This window comes from Odocoileus virginianus, chromosome 29 (assembly GCF_023699985.2).
Source record: "Odocoileus virginianus isolate 20LAN1187 ecotype Illinois chromosome 29, Ovbor_1.2, whole genome shotgun sequence".
NCBI classification, from domain to species: domain Eukaryota; kingdom Metazoa; phylum Chordata; class Mammalia; order Artiodactyla; family Cervidae; genus Odocoileus; species Odocoileus virginianus.
The window spans coordinates 25,369,100-25,384,478 of NC_069702.1; the positions used below are offsets into that span (position 1 = coordinate 25,369,100).

Genomic DNA, 15,379 nt, shown 5'->3' on the forward strand with positions numbered 1-15,379 from the left:
TGGTAGCTTTTAGAATCTCCTCTACTTGAAGACTTTAGTGATCAAAACCAGCTACATGGCTGAAAATCCACCATCTATAGCAGTCATTTATTTCCATTTTATACTGAACAACAAATAGGCAGGCTGCACAAGTTTTTTGTGCACTTTATGGATGTCAAGTTTTTTGTGCACTTTATGGATGTGTGACACTTTCACATACAATGCCTGAATGGAGAAGAAGAACATCTTCCTAGTCCTAGCCTGTCTCAGTCTCACAAAGATAATGGATGGAAAGATTTCAGGAGAAATGAACATTTTGTTCTTTCTTCAGGCCATAATAATCTTTTTCCTCTTCTACCTTAAAAGGAATGGGGTTTACCCTACTCACCAAAGTAGATTTCTCTTTGCATCAAAAAGCTTTGTAAAGGAGCCAGCTGCACCAAGAGAGTCCTGAAATTCTTGAGAAACCAGTTTTCAATTAGGAATGCTGGATCCAAGACTAAGGGGGTTCATCATTTAGCGGCACTAAATTAGCCAGGGGGGACTCTGGGGTCTCTTTCTAAACTGGCCACTTTTAGCCTTGTGCAGCTTGCCTGCTTTGTGAATTGCTTGTGAAACTGCAGTGAGGTAATGTTTTGAAAGTGTTTTGAAAACCATAAAATGCTATATACAACTCTAAGTTGTGCCTTCAGAGCAAAGCAGTGAGCAGTGAAAAAGGAATCAGCTGAAAGCAATTGGTGTATTTACTTTTTCATGAGCCAGACATGAAGTGCTGATGTTTATTGATCTTTTACCATGTGCCAGGCATGGTATAAATGTTTTGCTTTTATTAACAGATCTAATCTTTATAGTGTTGTAATAAGGTCGATACCATTGCTGTTGTTTAGTCGCTAAGTCATGTCTGACTCTTTTGTGACCCCGTGGACTATAGCCTGCCAGGCTCCCATGTCCATGGGATTTGCCAGGCAAGAATACTGGAGTGGGTTGCCATTTCCTTCTCCAGGGAGTCTTCCTGACCTAGGGATCGAACCTGTGTCTCCTGCATTGGCAGGCGGACCTTTACCACTGAGCCATGAGGGAAGACCATAACGTAGATATTAGTGGCCCATTTTACAGATGAGAAACACTGAGGCACAGAGACGTTAAGCATCCTTTCCAAGGTCATATGAAGGTAATATACTTGGGTCATACATTTAGTAAGTGATGAGATGAAGCTGGGATGCAAATCCAGGCAGCCTGGCTCCACAGCCCAGACTATACTGCTGGCAGTTTAATCCTTCCTTACTAACTGAATTGGTAGCAGGTCCAAGACATTTGTTATGTATGTCTCAGAAGGTTAAATGTTAAGTAAATCTTGAAAGGTTAAAATTGTGATGAGTAAAGACACTAAGAAAAATGAGAATCCTTTAAGGATTTGGATTTGATTCCCTTCTAATGCCTAGTCTTCATAGTTTTGGGTCCTATCTTACTTATATAGAGTAAGTGTGTGGTCCTTAAACATGCTTGTAAAGTCATCTCTTAAACACCCACTCCATCAGCAAAATTGTGGTAATGGAATTGTTTGATCTTCGAAGACCGATAAGATTGAAATGAGAGGGTATAAAAGAAAAACCTTATAAAGTATAATGTCAGTGAAGTATTTTATGCTGAAGTCTATAATTGTATATTCTAATAATTGTACTCTTCTAAAAAATTCACCTGCTGATGATGATTGGATCTCTTCCTTTTTTTTGTAAAAAAAAAACCAAAACCCAAGACTGGCCACACTTGCCCTCTGCAGCGGCCCACACTCCATCTGTGGGTTGTGCTTCTCTCTGAATCTGAATAAATACACTTCTTACCTAAAAAAAAACAAAGCAAAACAAAAACAACCAAAAGTATCAACTATATTTTTTAACTTAAGATAGATTCATAAACATGTTTGATTTCACATTGAAATATAAATATATAACATAAAAATATATTCGTAGATATTTAAATGTATAGCTTTTGATGTATATGTGTCAAGGATATGTGTCATAGTTTATTTAACCATTCACTATTATTGGATATTTAAGATGCCTCCAGTTTTTAAATGATAATAAATAATATCACAATGAATTTCTTGGTGCATATCTTAAGAGGAATAAATATCCAGAAGTAGAATTATTCACCCAAAAAGTATAGACAACTGAAAGCCTTGCTAAATTGCTTTTTTTAGAAGGATGAAGTAATATTTACTTGTGACAAAAATGTAGAAGGTAGCTTTTTTTTGAAAATTGAATGTTTTCATTTAAAAATATTTGCCAGTTAGTGGTTTTCATTGTTTCCATGAACAGCCCTTCATATGTGTTTAATGCTAAGTCCTTTTTTTCTCCTATAAATGGGACATACTTTGCATGTCTATTGGTTAGGTTTTCATACTGATTTCTTATGAAGTTTGTTAGTCCTTTTGATTCAAATTTGTAGCAGAAATGTGTTATTACATAGCTTATATTTATTTTGATTCCATCCTCATAATTTAGCTTAAAGCCTCTAAGCTTAGGATGTCATTCCTCACCTATGTAACCATTGCAAAGAATTAAGCACTAATAATATAAAGTGATGTCCAGTTACATTGTTAAGAAAAAAAAGATAGTGTCTTGGAAAACAATGTTAATTATGATCCCCTCTCTCTCCCTCTTTCTATCCCCCCATCCTTCTCTCCCTCTATACACACACACTCACATGTTTAGTTATTTATGAATTGATTTTGAATGTTTCCTTTCTGGCACAGATATAACATTGGTCAAAACAGACACAATCTGAGTCCTTATGGAACCTGATTTATTGGTGAGGCCATACACCAAAGGATTGGGAATTCCCTGGTGGTCCAGTGCTTATGAGTCTGCACTGGCATTGCTAAGTACCTGGATTTGATCCCTGGTCAGGGAACTAAAGATCCCACACGCCACAGGTGAAAAAAAAAATCACCAAAAATAAATAGAATGTCAGGTAGTGGTAAGTGCTATTAACAGAAGTAGAGCAGGATAAGAGATGGAGAATGACGAGGGCTCCTTTAGATTCAGTGGTCAGAGATCTTTCTAAGGTGGCATTAAGATCAGAAAGTATTGAATGAAGTAGCTAGTATAATATTTTATATACCCATATGGATAGAAAACCCAAAGTTCTGTATTCCCCTTCTCACTGAATATTAAGGGTGGTTCTTTTGTCACCCAGACAAATCCAGCAAAGCAACCTATCCTAAACTTTTCCCTTACCTCCCATACCTAGTTAATCATCACATTTTTGCCACCTATTTATTTCTAAATTTCTTTTCTACTTGCCATTGTCTTCTCTTAGGCCCTTGTCACTTTTTGTTTTCTTTCACTTTTTGAAAAGATATAGTAGTTCATTTTTATGCACCAAATAGTGTGCAATTAAAATCTGTAACACATGAGGACTAACTTGGTGGGGCTTCCACTGGTCAAATGGGAGTATTGTGAGCATGAAAATAAACATTAATATTAATGGATTATCAAATAGGAATCTGGGAGTTCACACTGATATAAACAAAAGAATTTTAAAAAATGAGAAAGAAGAAAAGGTCTTCCCTATAGTAGAAATGCATCTGATCAATGTGGAAAAAATGATAGAATTAGAAAAATCACAACTAGGTAGCCACTATTACAAAAACTGACTCAGCCAAGAGTCGTCAATGGCTGCTAAAACTGGGCGAAGGTATGATGATAAATGGGATATGTATATAATCTCAAAGTAGTCGCCTACACAAGAAACTTAGTGATTACAAAGGGAAAAATATTAACTGTATAGTGGAGAATTCCTTCAGACACTGCACTAACCAAGCAGAGCAAACATCACTGGTAATAGGACACGTGGACATCACGTGCCTACATCATGCACCGAGGGCAGAGCAGTACTTCTCTGGTATTTTTGCCAAAAATGCATAACCTAGATCTAAATACCATGAAACAACATAGGTTACCAGATGCAGGGGCATTCTTCAAAATAATTGTCCTGCACTCTTTAAAAGTATGAAGGACATAGGACTTCCCTGGTGGTCCAGTGGCTAAGACTCTGCGCTCCCAATGCAGGGGGCCAGGTTTGGTCGCTGGGTGGGGAACTAGATCCTACATGCTTCAACTAAGACTCGGTACGGCCAAATAAATAAATATTTTTTAAAAATAATAAAAATATCAAGGTCATGAAAGAAGACTGAGAAACTACTTTAGACTACAGAAGACTAAGGTAACAGATGATAGCTAGATTCATTTGTAATCCTAAATTGTATCCTGGTTAGAAAATTTTTCCTTTTGGTATTAGTCAGACAGTTGATGAAATCGGAATGTCTATAAATTGTAGGCTTCCCTGGTGGCTCAGACGGTAAAGAATCTGCCTGCAATGTAGGAGACTCATGTTTGGTCCCTGGATCGGGAAGATCCTCTGGAGAAGGAAACGGCAACCCACTCCAGTATTCTTGCCTGGAGAATTCCATGGATAGAGGAGACTGCCAGGCTACAGACTGTGGGGTCTCAAAGAGTCAGACACGACTGAGCAACTGTCACTCATTCACTCAGATTATAGTAATGTATGCGTGTTAATTCCTGATTTCGATAACTGTATTGTGGTTATAGAAGGAAATGTCCTAGTCTTTTAAGAAATAACACTGAAGTGTTTAGGGTAAAGCATGTCCAAAGAAAATTTCAACTAGAACCTCTTCTAGATGCTTTTTTACGGGTGGCGGTCACATGACAGTCTATCAATTGTCTGATAGAGTATCCATAATAACCACTTGCAGGTTTCTTTGAAAACCTGGATTTGTTTATTCAGGAGCTACCATTGAGTGCCAGTGTGTAAGCACAGTACTATGTATGCACAGGATGAGCAGGAACCACTGAAATGTGTCCTCAGGGAATTGACACGCTATAGGAGACAAGCCAAAGAGAATTAATGAGAACAAGAAAGCAAATGTAGTAACTGCTAACATTTGAGGAATGTGGGTGACGGGTATCCATTTATTATTTTTTCAAATTTTCAGATCTATGAAATTATTTCAAAATAAAAAGTTAAAAATGTAAAAAACTATTAGAAAGATGAAAAGAAATTAAAAGACAGGAAAAAGATTTCAATAGAACTAGACTTTTATAGACAACTTACAAAACTTGTCCCTATATTAGACCACAAAGGAAAATAACAAATTCTACAAAGCACAGAAATGTACATGCCATAGTCACAGACTACAGGCACTAAAGCAAGTAAAAATAAAGTGTTTAAAAATACAAAACGCTTCAGTTCAGTTCAGTTCAGTCGCTCAGTCATGTCTGACTCTTTGCGACCCCATGAATCGCAGCATGCCAGGCCTCCCTGTCCAACACCAACTCCCGGAATTTACTCAAACTCTTGCCCATCAAGTCGGTGATGCCATCCAGCCATCTCATCCTGTCGGTTTCTTCTCCTCCTGCCCCCAAGCCCTCCCAGCATCCAGGTCTTTTCCAATGAGTCAACTCTTTGCATGACATGGCCAAAGTACTGGAGTTTCAGCTTCAGCATCAGTCCTTCCAATGAACATCCAGGACTGATTTCCTTTAGGATGGACTGGTTGAATCTCCTTGCAGTCCAAGGGACTCTCAAGAGTCTTCTCCAACACCATAGTTCAAAAGCATCAATTTTTCAGTGCTCAGCTTTCTTCACAGTCCAACTGTCACATACATACATGACCACTGGAAAAACCATAGACTTCACCAGACAGACATTTGTTGGCAAAGTAATATCTCTGCTTTTTAATATGCTATCCAGGATGCTCATAACTTTCCTTCCAAGGAGTAAGCGTCTTTTAATTTCATGGCTGCAGTCACCATCTGCAGTGATTTTGGAGCCCCCAAAAATAAAGTCTGACACTGTTTCCACTGTCTCCCCATCTATTTCCCATGAGGTGATGGGACCAGATACCATGATCTTAGTTTTATGAATGTTGAGCTTTAAGCCAATTTTTTCACTCTCCTCTTTCACTTTCATCAAGAGGCTTTTTAGTTCCTCTTCACTTTCTGCCATAAGGGTGGTGTCATCTGCATATCTGAGGTTATTGATATTTCTCCCGGCAATCTTGATTCCAGCTTGTGCTTCTTCCAGCCCAGCATTTCTCATTATATACTCTGCATATAAGTTAAATAGGCAGGGTGACAATATACAGCCTTGATGTACTCCTTTTCCTATTCAGAACCAGTCTGTTGTTCCATGTCCAGTTCTAACTGTTGGTTCCTGACCTGCATACAGGTTTCTCAAGAGGCAGGTCAGGTGGTCTGGTATTCCCATCTCTTTCAGAATTTTCCAATTTATTGTGATCCACACAGTCGAAGGCTTTCGTGTAGTCAATAAAGCAGAAATAGATGTTTTTCTGGAACTCTCTTGCTTTTTCGATGATCCAGCAGATATTGGCAATTTGATCTCTGGTTCCTCTGCCTTTTCTAAAACCAGCTTGAACATCTGGAAGTTCTCAGTTCACGTATTGCTGAAGCCTGGCTTGGAGAATTTTGAGCATTACTTTACTAGCGTGAGAGATGAGTGCAATTGTGCAGTAGTTTGAGCATTCTTTGGGATTGCCTTTCTTAGGGTTTGGAATGAAAACTGACCCTTTCCAGTCCTGTGGCCACTGCTGAGTTTTCCAAATTTGCTGGCATATTGAGTGCAGCACTTTCACAGCATCATCTTTCAGGATTTGAAATAGCTCAACTGGAATTCCATCACATCCACTAGCTTTGTTTGTAGTGATGCTTTCTAAGGACCACTTGACTCCACATTCCAGGATGTCTGGCTCTAGGTGAGTGATCACACCATTGTGATTATCTGGGTCGTGAAGATTTTTTTTGTACAGTTCTTCTATGTATTCTTGCCACCTCTTAATATCTTCTGCTTCTGTTAGGTCCATACCATTTCTGTCCTTTATTGAACCCATCTCTGCATGAAATGTTCCCTTGGTATCTCTAATTTTCTTGAAGAGATCTCTAGTCTTTCCCATTCTATTGTTTTCCTCTATTTCTTTGCATTGATCACTGAGGAAGGCTTTCTTATCTCTCCTGGCTATTCTTTGGAACTCTGCATTCAGATGGGAATATCTTTCCTTTTCTCCTTTGCTTTTCTCTTCTCTTCATTTCACAGCTATTTGTAAGGTGTCCTCAGACAACCATTTTGCTTTTTTTGCATTTCTTTTTCTTGGGGATCGTCTTGATCCGTGTCTCCTGTACAGTGTCACGAACCTCTGTCCATTGTTCATCAGGCTTTCTATCAGATCTAGTCCCTTAAATCTGTTTCTCACTTAGACAAACCGCTTAGACAATCTCAACTCTCTCTAAACCATAACTGAATCAAAGAAGAGATACTATACTTCCAAACAATTTAGAATACGTGTTAGTTGCTCAGTCATGTCCAACTCTTTGTGACTCCATGGACTGCAGTCCACCAGGCTCCTCTGTCCATGGTATTTCCCAGGCAAGAATACTGGAGGAGGTAGCCATTCCCTTCTCCAGGGGATCTTCCTGACCCCGGGATCGAACCCGGGTCTTTAGCATTGCAAGCAGATTCTTTACCAACTGAGCCACCAGGGAAGCTCATGTAGAATATATTTCTATATTTAGAATAGAAATATATATTTCTATATTTAGAATAGAAATATATATTTCTATATTTAGAATATAATAGTAATGAATAAAACTTCTGAGATGTTGTCTAAATTATAGGGCAAGGGAAAATCTGCAGTCTAAAAACTTTTATTATTCATCAAGAAAGAATAAAAATCATATACTGTTTTAGAAGCCAGGGCAAAAATATCAAAACTACTAGAAGCCCAAGAGGAAGACTGTGGTGCTGTCTCTTCTCTGCTCTCACAAGGCTTTGTCAGCTACTTTATGGAGCAATTTAAGGAGCACTCTCAGTGGGCCAGTACAAGGTGCTGGACTGGAGAAGCAAATAGTGTCTCTTTGTGGAACTTTCAAGGTGTGTGTGTAAGAGAGGGAAAATATCAGATAATAAATTATAACTTCAAAAATTCAATGACGGTTATGAAGGTGAAGTGCACATTGCTACTCAATATCTCTAGTGTAGTGTCACTTCACAGGACTGTCTGTTGTCACTCCCTCCCTCCCTCCTGGTTTTCTCTGACTCTCCTTCTCCCTCTTTTCCTGTCTCTCCCTGCCTTTTTGTTTTTCTCTTTTCTCCTCTGGCTTTCTCTCTCCCGCCCCCCCCCCCCCGCCCCCCAATTTCCTGAAGGCAATATGCTTATTTTTGCCTCATCTTGAGCCTAGTGCTTTGCTTGATAGCACTCAATAGTGGCCACTGAATGAATGTATTGAGAAATTAATGAATGAGCCCTATAGGCTACTACTGAGTGGACACTGCCAGGCAATGTGTAGGTTACCATTTGATAAACTCTTTGTAAAAAAAATAACCTAGAGAGAACATAGGAAATATATACTATAGAGTATAAAATAGCCACAAAATACTGTTTAGACAAGCTAGTAGCCTGTTTGAGCAGTATGAGGTTAATTGAAATTCTATGAAGGGTAGTTTGTGTAAGGGAAAAGCATGCCTAGTTTATTTTTTAGAATGCCTGAGTGAAGTATTTCACTGTACTCTGGGAAATCAGTAGATGCAGTTTATTTTGATTTTTCACAGAATTTTGATGAAGGTTCACTTCCAAGACCCACACTGGGGTGGGAACGTGAAGTGTCAAAGGAAGGACTGAGGTGTATGAGAGCAAAAGTAGTAAGAAAAGATGTGGGAGTAATAGTGAGGACTAAATTAGGGACGCCCTGCAGGGTAAGGACTTGGGATTTTATTGTGCTGCCTTGGGAGAGTTTTGAGAATGTTATCTGATTTATTAACTGTAAAGGATCTGGTTGCTGTGGGGCTAAACCATAGTTAAATAAGAGCAGTGCATCAAGACTAAATAAAAGGTTGCTGCAGTAGGTGATGGTGGTATGAACTACAATAATAGCAGTAATAGTAGTAAGAAGTGTTTAATCTAGAAGAATGTTGAAGGTAGAGGGACCAGAAATTTACTGTGATTTGCTGTGTGGTGTAAGAAAAACAGACTCGAGTGACTTAAAAGTTTTTGACTTGAGCCATGGAATGAATACATTTATACTTGTCTCCTTGCCATATTGCCTGCAGAGGAGTGAGTATTTCATGGAGGTTATTTCTGTAGGACAGGGAGATTACTTAGGAGGTTGTTGCAATCATTCTGGAAAGATGAAAGGGGCTTGAATCCAGGCAGCAGCTCTAAGTACAGAGAGGTATTCAAAGGTCACAGTCTTGAGAGACATTTAGGAAGTAAAAATAACTATTTAGGAAAGTAGTTTTGGGTATTTCAATAAAAATTCATGATAACCGAATCATTTTTCCCAATAACTCCACCTACTGATATACTAAACCTTTGAGCAAGGTTTGTCTGAGGCCTGTTTTTACACAGCCCAAGAGCTCAGAATGGGTTTTCCAGGTGGCGCAGTGGTAAAGAATCCACTTGCCAATGCAGGAGACTCAGGTTCAATCCCCGGGTGCGGAAGATCCCCTAGAGTATGAAATAGCGACCCACTCCAGTAATCTTGCCTGGAAAATTCTATGGACAGAAAAACCTTGAGGGCGACAGTCCATGGGGTCACAGAGTCAGACATGACTGAGCACGCATGGACAAAGCTAAAAATATTTAACATTTTCAAGGTATTTTAAAATGCAGATGAGGTTGGATATGTAACAGAGAACATTTATGGCTAATGAACCTAAAACATTTACTGTCTGGCTCCTAACAGTGTATGTTTGCCAACCAATGGTGTGGATCAGTAGTTTTTTTTTTTTTTTAGTTTGTCTTTAATCTTCTATTTCTTTAAAAATTTAATTTTTAATTGAAGGATAATTGCTTTACAGAATTTTGTTTTCTGTCAGACCTCAACGTGAATTAACCATGGGTATACCTATGTCCCCTCCCTCTTAAACCTCCCTCCCATGGACCATTGGTTGTTAAAGTGTGGTTCCTAGAGCAGCAAGCAGCACTTCGGAACTTGTTATAAATTCAGATTTTCAGGCTTCAACACAGACTTGGTGAATTAGAAACCCTGGGAATGGAACCCAGCATTGTGTGTCTTAACAAGCTCTCCAGGTGATTCTGATGCATATTAATTTCTGAGAATCACAGATCTAGAGAAATTTTTGTACCTGGTGAAAAATCACGGCTTCTCTGGAGGCTCAGTGGTAAAGAATCCGCCTCCCAATGCAGGTGATGCAGATTTGATCCCTGGATGGGGAAGATCCCCTGGGGAAAGAAATGGCAACCCATTCCAGTATTCTTGCCTGGAAAGTCCCATGGACAGAGGAGCCTGGTGGGCTACAGCCCTTGGGATTGTAAAGAGTTGGAAACAACTTGGCAACTGAGCACATGAGGAATAACAGTACTGTACATAAGAGCTTCAAACTGGAAACAGAAATGTCAATCAATAGAAAGGTTGGTACAATTAACACAATGAGAATATTTAATAGCTTGTGGTAAAGGGCATGCCATGGAGTGTACATAAAAGGCAGACAGACTGCTTGTTTGAATCCCAGCTCTACCAGAGTAGCAGCTGTTATGACCTTGGGCAAGTTATTTGACCTCCCTAAGCCTCAGTTTTTTCATGTGTTAAATGGGCATAAAAATAGTAACTACTTCATAGGGTTATTGTGAGGATTAAATAATTAAAGTAGATGAGTGGCTGGTACATAAGTATTAGATATGAAGGACAATCTGCATTTAATGTATTATGCTACTTTAAGGAAGAACATGTCAAAGTTCACTTCATAGAAGTGACAGCAAAATATATATTTTGCATATAACAAAATGAGCAACCTGAAAGTGTAGATTTTGGAGGTTCAAATGTTGGCACTGCCCCATAAACCTGTTTTCACACGTGAAAAAAACCTTTAAATTGCTTTAATAGGATTGTGAAGAAAACTGCTGAAATGTGTATGCCTACATTTTGTCTGGTATATGGGCATTTCCTAATTGCCTTTTATTTCTTTCACCATTTCCTCAGCTCCTCCTTTCCAAAATTCCTCAGCTGTCTTGATAGTCCCTGAGAAACATTGCCAGAACTAGGTGCAAAGTGGCTTCCTTGACTGTAAGCAGATTTGGCTTTTTCCACGAATCAAGGTCATGAGAGTCAGTGTCTAGTGTTTTCTCAGCTATGCCCCCGGAGCCAAGTCTGAGCCTAGATCTAGGACAGGGCTGTACTCCTGGCATCTCCTGGGATTTCACCCTTTTAGCTGCTTTGGCATATAAAATGCTTAGCATGTATTTAGCAACGCCTTAACACTGAACAGGCACACAAAGAAATAGAAATTTCCCCCCGCTCTGTGGAGGCCACGTCGTATTTTTTCTACATCCCAGTACCTAGAACGCAGTAGGCCTTATAATGTATGTTGCGTTAAACCTGTTTGAACGGATGTGCCCTTCTCGGTGGAGCTTAAAAACCTCCATTTCCTAGAGTGAGTTTAGCTGCAAGCAGCTAAAGCCACTGACTGCATTTTACGCTCGTCTAGAGCAGCAACCTGCAGATACCTAGTACAGGAAGAAGAATCACTACATTTTCTCCCCCTTAACATTAATTATATAAACGGACCAGAAAAATCAGTCCCCCAAAGGGCACAGCGCAAAAGGCACAGCGCTGCAGCCACCGGCTCCTGTTACGCCGCGATCTCGAAGGGCGACGAGGCCCGAGCCTTGGGCCGGAGAAAGGCAGCCTCCTTGTGACGTCAAATCAGCGGACTCTCGCCCCGGCTTCAGGCCGGTTCCGGTTCCCCGGCTTTCCGGGCGCGAGAGTACGTGAGCGCGGCGGCGTTCTGCGCGTGCTCCGCAGAGGGACGCGAGAAGGTTGGGTCCAGCTCGCGGAGGAGATGCGTGATTGGCTGAAGCCGTGCTGGGGGGTTCCCCAGCCCTTTCGGCAGGGGTAAAACAATAAGAGGGGGCGGCGGCAAAGGGGGCGGGACGTCCGTGTTCCTTGTCGCTCGCCGCAGCGCCTGGTGCCCGGGAAGAGGTGGTTGTGAGGAGAACCAATTCTCGGCTCTCCGGCTTCCTTGGCTTGAGATTTGTCAGAGGGAGGGGGCGGCGAGTGAGAAGAACCCTCTGCAGCCGGTTCTCGGCGACTCTCCCGCTGACCTCCGCGCGACGTACCCGCCGCCGCTGTTGGTTGGAGGTGTGTACGGGGGCCGGGAAGGGCGGCCGGTGTGGTGGTCGGAAGGGGACATTCCTGTCGCCCGCCGCGGCTCGCGGCAACCGTTCTGTGCGTGAGCCCCGGTGTCGGAGGTGTGGAGGCCGAGAGAGACATTGTTCTTGCCGGCTGCTGCCTACGCTGCTGGTGTGTGCGTGAGAGAAGCCGAGCCTTTCCTCTCAGGTGAGGGATGGGAGGCCGCGTGGGCAGGGAGGTGACCGGCCCGCGTCGTGCGGACGTAGGGCTCCGAGGGCACAGGTGGGGCCGGGGTTGGTTGGGGATGAGGTGGCGGGCTGGGTAAGGGAACGCAGCGGCTTCCAAAGGCACGCTGATGGAGCCTTCGGACGGGACGAGGGGGAGTGGGCTTGCCGGAGAGGATGTTTTCGGGTGCGGAGCCCCCCACTCTCGTCCCCGACTGTTGCAGCTCTTATTCCCGGTTCCCCGGGAACGGGGAGGCCGCCGCTGCCGCCCCGCCCGTGGGGGAGGGGAAAAGAGGCTGTGTCGGCGGAGGCAGAAGCGACGCAGATGCGAAAGTAGCGGCCTCCGGGCACCATTTCTCTGCACGGAAACAGAATCCGGGTCTGAAGGCAGCCGCCGCTTTGCTTACCCCAGTACCTGGTGTTCCGCGGTCTCTGACCCCCCTCGGTTTTATCCCGAGCGAGTTCTGAAACCCGGGCTATATATAACGTGCTCCTTCTCCGTGCCCTTTAATGCAGGCGATCTCTTACTGACTCAGGAATAGAAGAGGTGTTTGCGTGCTCTGGGGAGGGGGTTTATTTCTTTTCTCCCATCTCTTTCTTGGGGAGAGTGGGAAGGATAGTCAAGGAGAGGAACATAGCGTCCCTAGGTTGTGTTAATTTTGTTAGTTGAATCCGATCGAATTTTACCTGCATCTCTATAAAGGCAGATTTCTTAAGATGGCCCTGTGCCGCTTTGGGGCTAGTGTAGATTGCAGCTACAATTTCCCGCATAGATCAATTTTTTTTCCTCTCCAAGGTATGCCTAATTTCTTAACAGAATTTTTTTTTTTTTTGGGAGAGTCAGTGCCTTTGCTGTCTTAAAAATCAAACAAAAACAAAACCACACACGTGCACCGAAGCTGTAATAATAGCAAAGTTATTCCGTCTTGCCCCCCATATGATTGTTGTGATAATAACTTAGGTCGAAATAACTGGCTTTAGCACCTCGTGCTGGTCTCTCAAATGTTAGCATTGCATGTACCTGGATCCGTGAAACATTAACTGCAGTTTGGGGAGCCTCCTGTATTAGATAGGAAGAAAATGGGAATTCCTTGTTTAGCTCCATATTTGGCAGTTAATATAGCCTTAGGCATGTGAACAAAGTTTCAGAGTAAACATTTGGCCCTGTTAGTATTCAGTGGTCCTTTTGATGTCCACAATTCCTGGTCTCAGAAAATAGATGGTATGATTCGTTTAAACTGAAATGTGTCGTTTCTTTGGTGATATTATTTTCCCGTTAAATATTTAGGATTAGCTCTGAGTAAACGTGTTATGATTTCATCTCTTGAGGCTGTTTAATTCTGAAAAGTTAGCAAGGAATTGAAGGGAGGATAAGGACCTCAAATGGATTTCTTTCTATTTAGCAGATATTATAGTTCAAGTTGTTGAATATTCAGGGGTTGAAATATTTGTCAATAAGTAGCAAGAGGAAAGAACCAGAATGTTTGTGGGGTGGATGGGGATCAAAATTGGAAGGAGAAGTAAATGTCTTTAATTTGGTAGTCGAGTGAGTGTTCAGTTAGTAGGTGAGGAGAATTGCTACCAGACAGCTCTTGAGTTTGAATAGTATTGGCACTGTGGGCAGTAGGTTATTTTCATTATCCACAGTTCACTTAATGAAAATGTCCCTATCAGTTACTGAAAATATATAAATACCAGTAGGTTAACAGTTAGGTTAACAGTTTCCTGGTTCTGAAGAATTATTGCTGTTGATTGCCCATTATCAGGATTGAAAATTCTTTCCTTGATTGCTTTAAATAAGACTTATCCCCACATATTTTATACTGAGCGTGTATGGAGGTGAGGAATGACCCTTTTCAAGGCTGATTTTGATAATTACAAACTAGAGGGTTGTTCCTGAACTTGAATTCAGTAGAATTTAATTGACAGACAGGACTCTCTCCACTGGGAAACATTTAAAAGCTGACAGAACAAACAAGTTCCATCTCTTGGAACTCTGGACTGGCTTCAGCAGCAATGTGATCAGTTTCTTGATGGCTTTCCCTCAGCTTATTTTTATCTTTTAAATTCTAGATGTTTTACCCTATGTTGATACTGTAGGTATGTTGGGATGACTATTGTGGATTTCCTTTTATGTTACTGTCTTCTATCTTTTAACTTCTCCCTACAGTATCAAATAAGCTAACAGTTGGACTTTAAATTTTTTTTTTTTATATTCTTGCTTCCCTGGATGGTCTTCAAAAGTGGTTGTTCTTAAACAGATATAATGAAAAATCACTGTTCCAGGGAGGAGACCTGATTTCAAATGCTCTCATAACTGAGGGACTTTGAACTCCTTTCCTTAGGCTCTCAACATTGTGGCTTCCTTTTCTGTAAATGAAGCTATTATCTTATCTATCTTAAGGAGGTAAAGGGATGTGTAGGTTACTTGTTAAAGGTTACCTTAAAGCACACTAATTTTTGTGGGGAAACATTTCCATTTCTTTAATGCTTGGTCGCTTTTAATACCTCTGAACTTAAAAACTCACCTCCCTACCTCAGAAAGAAAAGGCTTAATTCACAACTATCTCTTATTTCTGTGACTGGTGCTTAGATCTTGTTTGTGATGCTTTCATTCTGTGGCGTGCCACAACAAATTGAAGGTTGCTGCTTTCAATAGATAAGCATTGCTGTTTTGATTGGTAAAGTCATTTTAAACAGAGACCTTTTGGTAATTTTAATATGGGGTTAGCTGTTAAGAATGGGTATTCCAGCCCATGCTTCAGTGACAGTGGACCTGGGCCTGACTAGTATGAGCCAGCCAGAAGTGAGGGGCTCTGGAGAGGAAGGGGTGGGGATAGTTATCAATAGTAGAGGTAAGTTCTGTTCTAGCATAGACATAACCTTTGGTAACAGAGTTTCTGATAAGAGAACTGCATCCTCTTCCTAGGATCTTTTTTTTTTAATAAAAAGTAAGATAGAGTACTACTTCTAACTTCACAATACTGAGAA

The 15,379-nt window shown here is 41.2% G+C and overlaps 1 protein-coding gene across 5 annotated transcripts in view; it reads left to right on the forward strand.

Moving 5' to 3' along the window:
- Positions 1-15,379, forward strand: part of G3BP2 (G3BP stress granule assembly factor 2) — an 87,938-nt gene that overhangs the window by 39,472 nt on the left and 33,087 nt on the right. For 2 of the 5 annotated variants that reach the window (XM_020904134.2, XM_020904140.2), the window contains exon 1: positions 12,090-12,173. The exons of 1 other annotated variant lie outside the window; for it this stretch is intronic. The gene's annotated coding sequence lies outside the window, so the exon portion shown is untranslated. Of the gene's footprint in view, positions 1-11,840; positions 11,928-12,089; positions 12,174-12,270; positions 12,372-15,379 lie in introns of those variants that run through there. 2 more of the 5 variants (XM_020904135.2, XM_020904138.2) reach the window with 2 other exon arrangements.